At 38.6% G+C, this 7,402-nt stretch overlaps 1 pseudogene; it reads left to right on the top strand.

Annotated features, from left to right (window-relative positions):
• Window positions 1–2,375, top strand: LOC115072808 (annotated as a pseudogene).
• The last annotated feature ends 5,027 nt before the right edge of the window (window positions 2,376–7,402 follow it).

Genomic DNA, 7,402 nt, shown 5'->3' with positions numbered 1-7,402 from the left:
ATGACAGAATACGTGAAATCTGGTAGGTGGGCTATGAGAGGATTCAGATAGTGGAGGGGGTCTAAATATGATCAAGATGTATTTTATGAAATGCACAAAAATTCAATAAAAGTATACATTTAAAAAAGAAACAAAACTAAAAACAATCACTTTTCACTATCTCTTACACACACACACACACACACACACACACATATTGTTGTGGCAGCATTTATTAATGTCCCAGAGATGTGAGGCTAGCTGTGCCTTTACAGCTTCCTGTGCTCTCGTCACTCCTTTCAACCTATCCAGCCCATCTGGAGTTGAGAAGGACATGAGTACAGGGCCCTAGCCCAGAATCAGGATGTACAGTCTCAGTCTGGCTGATTGTAAAATTATGGTGAATATATGTGTGTGTTTAGTGCCCCTTGTGTAGTGTCTGGGATGATAGTGGGCCTGGTACAAATATCTTTCAAGGTCTCCTCTACATCTGGTTTCTCATTTCAGGAACTTGGCATCATCAGAGACAGTTACCTTCTTATTAAAGAAGGTGAATTATTCTTTAATTTTCCCTAGACTGTATATTGTGAATCAAATCTATTCTAGTTTATGGTGTCAAAAGTTTTTCTTAGGTTAAAGGTGTCTTCTATAAAGGTAACAGACTGGGTAGGTCATTTGATGATTTTTCAGAGACTACAGCCATCTCAAATATTACTGGCTCATCTGTTCGAACAAACCTTGAAAGCCATAGAAGAAGAATTGTTCCTTCTGTGTTAGAAACTAGCAAATTTCCAGCTAGGAAATGAGGAAAGCTACCTTCCTCAGAACAGACTTATGATCTAAAAAGTCTAGAAATATCTGTCTGACAATGAACAGTGGATGGATAAATACAAATCAAAAATTCAGCATGAATTTGCTGTGCATGAAAATAAAATTGAAGAAGTTGAAAGTCCGTTAAAAGCTGAAGTCTTAAATGGAAATCAAAAGAGAGTGGATAGATTTTATTAACAACAAGGATATAGAAAGACATCTCATAAAATGCTATCAATAAAGTATGAGTTTCAAGTACAAGAATGGGTTAATACAGTTATACTAGAGTTCCAAAAAAGATGATTTCAAGGATCTATTTAAATTTTGAATCAAACTTCCATATATTTCCATTATCAATCTCAGCTAGAGGAGAATTTCAAAAAGTTTCTTCTATAAGCCATAAAATATAACAAGCTGAAAATGGTTGGAGATATATGACCTTTCCACTGATAAGATGAAGATTTATGTAACCAGTTTTACTGAGATTCTCAGAGTTTCCATGAAGTCCTAAGGAAGTGTATGCATGTTTGCTGGTATCTTCTTAATTATAAGTTCTGACAGTGTCAATGGAGATAATAATCAGAGGCTACTTCTTCCCAAAGAACTTCAAGAAGAGTGCTCTGTTTCAAACATTAGTTTCAACTCCATGGTACTAACAATTATGATGCAAGTTTTTAATTGCATAGTGACCAATAATAGACACTAATAAGAATAGAGGAAGAATTGTTGTTTCTGATAAAACTTCTCTTGAGTTGTTCCGTCAAGGATGTTCTGGTCATGTTAGAAGTAAAACAAACATCCTCCAGTTTTCCTCTTCAAAAGGAGAGAGCAGTTTATGGCCAGGAACAAAAAGGAATGCCATTAGCACCATTAAAATAAAATATTGCACTATCAAAATCAAAGAGAAGGAAAAAAAGCCAGAGGATAATGGTGGAAAATATGTTTCTCTCTCTTCAGCACTTTGGGGAAAATTCTATATTGCAAAAGAGGACCTTTAACAGAATTGGACTCACCTTGGTGGTTGTCTCATTTACCAGAACACAATGGGAGGCATTACTTGTTCAACCTGAAGAAATAAAAACGTTACACATGTTAAGATTTTTAAGTTTCTATTGTCAGCAACAATACATGAATTTGTTCATGGAGGGAGATCTTGTGAGAGCCAGTGAATTTCTAAGGCTTTCAGATATCCTCAGTGACTAGACTATATGCCCTTTACTCAGGGACTATGTGAGTATATCATTAGCTACAAGAGGCGTGACACATTTCAATAATGCCTAATAATTATTTCAATAATTCACTGTTAAGGAGGAAGATCAAGTTTTTGACTCTTGCATAAACAAAAATGGTTTCTAATTCATAAAATGTATTGGTAAATTTGCCTAGCAGTAAATGCACTTTTCTCTGACTTCTGCATAACAGCTTTAGGCCTCTAGAATCGACTATTGTCATATCTTTTTCTTCTAATCATTCTTATGTAAAATAAAGTTCAGATTTTTTAAATTTCTTTTATCTAAGATATTAGAAGACTTCCTTTGAAGTCAGACTTTGGGAGATTGAAAATAGAAGACCTGAATGACAGGTAGACGAAGTCTAGCCTAAGGGAAGACAGCTTGCAGAGGAAACTCAGGGTGAACTCACTCAAACTTCTGACCCTGAAACTTGGTCTCACCCTTTGAGCCAGAGTAGTGGGAATAAACTTCCTACCATCCAAATAGCCTAATTATATATCTCTCCAGATTTATATTCATTGGAAGCAACAGAGCTACCACTCAATTAGCAAGGTACATCAAAGAACCAAGGATGAAATATGTAAAGGGAACAAGGCCACACACAAGGCCACAAAACAACCAGGAAAATGTCTTGTTTCTCAAGTAGCCCTCACATTGTCTACTCATGTGGAAACCCATACTCCAGAAGTCTGATTGGGCCTCTTCCTAAAGTTGTATCGAGGGATCAGATAGCTGGTCTTCAGAATACAGCGTTCTCCACTTACCTGGAGTGCTGGATAGTTTTAGTTGTCCAATTGGCATACCTGGGAAGAGAAAACCACAGATGGGGAATTTCCTCTGTGGGATTGGCTGTGGACATGTCTGTGACGCATTTTCTTGATTACTGAATGATGTGGGAGTGCCCAGCCCGCTGCGGAATTTCCCACCCCTGGTCAGGTAGTTCTGGGTTGTATAAGAAAGCAGGCTGAGCACCAGACAGAAGAGCAAATCAGTAAACAGTGTTCCTTCGTGGTCAGGTTCCTGTCCTGAATTCCTGCCTGATTTCTCTCCATGATGTGCTTGCTTTAAGATGCAATAAACCCTTTCCTCACCAAGTTTTTTGTCAGACTGTTTCATCACAGCAATGATCTAGTGATGGAAGTTCTGTAAGGTCCTTAACAACTCTTGCCACGTAAGTAGAGAGAAATTGCTAAGCCTATTTAAAATTTGTTTTCAGGGAAGACCCTACAAAAGTAGCAGCCCAGGTTTACAAACCACTGAACTTTATACTTTTAATAATCCTCAATCAGGGAAATGCCCTCCATTAATGAGGTCAGTGCAGAGTCATGAAACTTATTCTAGGGAGGGTTGGCACATAGATTTCATATAACTACCTCTGGCTCAGGGATTTAAATTTACATTAGTCTTTGTAGACAATTTTGTTCACTGGATAGAAGCATTCGAAACCATAAACGAGGGGCAAGAGGTCTCTAAGGCACTCCTTCGGGCTATTCTACAGGTTTGGATCACCTTACTTTCTACAATCTGAGACTGGACCTTGTTTTTTATCAAAAGTAACTAAACAGCTTGCTAAGGAATTTGGAACTAAATAGTATCCCTGCTCTTTGTGGAGGACTCAACCCTCTGGAAAAGTAAAAAAGATTAAGCAAACCTCAAGCTACACTTGGGAATCATTATCAGGAGATAGGGCTTTCCTAGAACTTAATTCTCCTGGTAAGCCTTCTACTCAGGTGGAAGTAAGTCCTTCTGAGGCTCAGTGTGGCCAAATTTTTGCAAATTCAAATGCCCTTTTAAATACAGAAGAGGGGGGGAGTGTTAATATATTCAACTTCTCTCAGCAAGTGTCAGGAGGCAGCAAAGAGAAAAAAATCCAATCTGATCATGGTGCCCTTTGTATGCTCCTAGACACTTGGTACTGATCAAAGTCTGTAAATCTAATCCTAAAGCATCTCAGTCTATCCCAGTGTGTAAAGGACCATTTCAAGATCACAGGTCTACTCTCATTGCTAATATGGTCCTAGGCATAGCAGCTGGAGTCAATACTCCAAAGTCAATCTTGGAACACACAACTGAGCCCAAATGCTGCTGTGAGGAAGAATATGACAATGACAGTTCTACTGCAATACTGCTGGTAGACATCAAATATGTAAATATGTGTTCAAATGACAAGTGAATTCAATCCCTCCAAAGAGAGAGACTATCACAATAGATGAGGGCTCCTGTCTTGAGATAACTTTTTTCTTCTGGTGGTCAAAGGTTTACTACCCTGTGTAATCTACAAACTATTCCAGGTTTCTGGGAAACCATGACTTTCCTGCTGAGCTTCATCCTAGCAGTCTTCTCTCATGTCAGGCATCTCTTATTCCTTCACCCCACATATAGACAAAAGAGCAGCCTTGTGCAATCTGACCAAGTGCCGGATATGCTTACAGAGAGACTCTACACTGCTAAGGAGTCAGTTAATCTTAATTTTAGTCATTTTCCTTCCCCATTCCCCTCTCTCATGCTACTCACACTCCTGCTGGACTATGCTGCTCTTTCTCAGAAAATCCCCCTCTTTCTTTCATGTCTTCATTTTGTGTGTGAACCATTGAGTTCAGTTAGTGTTTCTTGCTCAAGCATGGATAGGAGGTTATTTACTGAAGCAAGTGAAACTTATCAGTGACTAAACCACTGAAGAAAATGACGCTCCTGCTCCCAACAAACATTAATTGTCAGGAGTCCCTCAAGGATGGTTAGGGCTTTGTGGGCTCCTCCAATATTGGTGATTAAGTATTGAGAGGTCCAATCCCATGCAACTAATCATAGTTGTGAGAGTTTGTGAGTGAAATGGTTATGCCTTTTTGATGCATCTCCCTATCCTATGGCTCTGACATTACTTCTTTCCTCTCTTCTGAATTGTTCTCTAAGCCATGGAATGGGTGATATAGCTGTCCTATTTAGGAATATACAGTCTCCCATCACTTATTCTCCATACTTTGGTCAGTGATGGGTTTCTGCATTAACCATCACCTGCTATAGTAGGAAGCTTCTGTGGTAAAGGGTGGGCACAACAATCTATGAGTGTTCAGAAAGTAGTTTGACAACATTATCATTTAGCAAAACAATAATAGTTGGTTCCCTCCTAGGGCTTATGATCTTCTGAGCCATGGGCTCTTGACCAGGTTTAACAGAATTAAGCATGAGTTCCTTTCTGTGTGGCAGGCTTCAAATCCAATAAGAAAGCAGTTGGTTACCCCCGATAACATTCATGACACTATTACAGTAGAGAGTACCTCTTGTCTGGCCAGTTAAAATTACAACTTACAGGGTTCATTGCTGGTTAAGAATGTTGATGACTTTTCCCCTCTGCAGCCTATATAGCATCTTCTGGCACTATAAAGGCTTGATTTATTTATTTCCATTGGCCAAAACATGCAGTGTCTTCAGCAATAATCTTATCACTATGTTTTAGTGGTCAATCAAGAGTAATGGCAATACTCTGTATTGTTTTAGTGGTCTCTGGGGCCTCCTTGTCCCCAAACTCACAGGGATGTATTCCACACCTGTCACCAGGATTTTCATGGCTTCTGGGAGGAGTGTTAAGAGTAAGTTTTAGACTCTTCACATTTTGTGACAATGTGTTTTCAATTAAGAGAGATTCCACTTATACTCAGAAAAATTGAGCTATTTGCAATTTTGGAAGCAACTACTTTTTCATGCTTAATTCAAATTTTGGCTCCTATAGGAAACCAAACTCTTTCTCCTATCTAATAAGATTCATTTATGCATTCACAGCATCTGGCTAGACAGACATCTGGCAATACACATGGGAATAATGTTAAAATTAATTTGACTCTCCAATTCCTCTTGGCATTAGTTTTAAAGAAATATTCATCACAGGGTTGGAGAGATGGCTCAGAGGTTAAGAGCACTAACTGCTCTTGCAGAAGTCCCAGGTTCAATTCCCAGCAGCCACGTGGTGGCTAACAACCATCAGTTCTAGGGGATCTGACATCCTCTTCTGACTTCCATGGGCATTGCATGGCATTGATGCACTTACATACATGCAGACAATATACTCATACACATAAAAATAAAAATAATAAAATATAAAAAGAGAACTATTCATCACAATGTTATATATTCATAGGTATTTCTTACATCATTTAACTTTAGAATTCAAAACAACCTTAACAAAAAAAATTTAAAGATTTACAAGTTGTTCTGAAGAACTTTTAATGACAGTCAAAAATTTCTATTATTGAAAATTTACAACTATGTAGTGAATTTACACATATATTTAAGTCTATGTATCTTTACATAGACCCACTTTTCCACATACTATACTTTCAAATCAAGGAAATCTTGTCATTTACACTGATGGATAAATTTTGAGAATGTCACTGATGGGGCACAATGACAAGGACACTAAGTAGCTATATTACTTACATCTTTATTTATTATTATTATTGTGTGTGTGTGCCACAGTATACTGGTTAGTTGTCAACCTGACACACTTGGGGAGGGGGAATCGTAATTGAGGCACTGTCTCCATTGAATTGGCCAGTGGCCGTGTTTGTAGGACTTGATTGCTAATTGATATAGGAGGGTCCAGGTCACTATGTGCTATGCCATCCCTATGCAAGTGGACGTGAGCTATTTAAGAAAGGTAACTGAAGGACTGGAGAGATGGCTCAGCAGTTAAGAGTAGTGGCTGTTCTCGCAGAGAACCTGGGTTTGGTTCCCAGCACCTACATGGTGACTAATCACCATCTGTAACTGTACTTCCAGGGGATCTAATGCCCTTTTCTGACAACTGTGGGCATTAAATGACACAGATGCACTTATATAAATGTAGGCAATACATTCATACAAACAAAATAAGAATAATAAAATATTTTAAAAATAAGGACATAACTGATCAAACAAGGAGAATCAAGTCAAGAGCAGTGTTCCTCCATCATCACTGCTTCAGTTCCTAACTCCAGGTTCCTTCCTTGTCTTCCCTCAAGGATAGACTCTAACTTGTAAGCTGAAATAGACCCTTTTCTTTCCATTTGGTTTTGATCATTGTTTTATCACAGAAACAGAAAAGCAATGAGAACACACAGCATGTGTGAGAGGTTCAGAGTATTGCTTTGTGGAATCACCTTTATGTGAGTTCTGGAAATTGAAGAGGTAAGTCATCAGGCTTGTACAGTAAGTTCCTTTTACTTCAATGAGCTTTCTTTCTGACCCCATGTTCTATATTATAAAAACACATTTAGGGACTGGAGAGATTGCTCAGTGGTTAAGAGCACTGACTGCTCTTGCAGAGGCCCCAAATTTGATTCCCAGCACCCATATGGTGGCTACGAACCATCCTTAACTCCAGTTCCAGGGGAATCTGAAGCCCTCTT

The sequence above is a fragment of the Nannospalax galili genome, unplaced genomic scaffold (assembly GCF_000622305.1).
Source record: "Nannospalax galili isolate Female #2095 unplaced genomic scaffold, S.galili_v1.0 scaffold1383, whole genome shotgun sequence".
Taxonomy (NCBI): Eukaryota; Metazoa; Chordata; class Mammalia; order Rodentia; family Spalacidae; genus Nannospalax; species Nannospalax galili.
The sequence above is the reverse complement of the archived record's forward strand: the minus strand, read 5'-3'. Positions and strand labels throughout refer to the sequence as shown.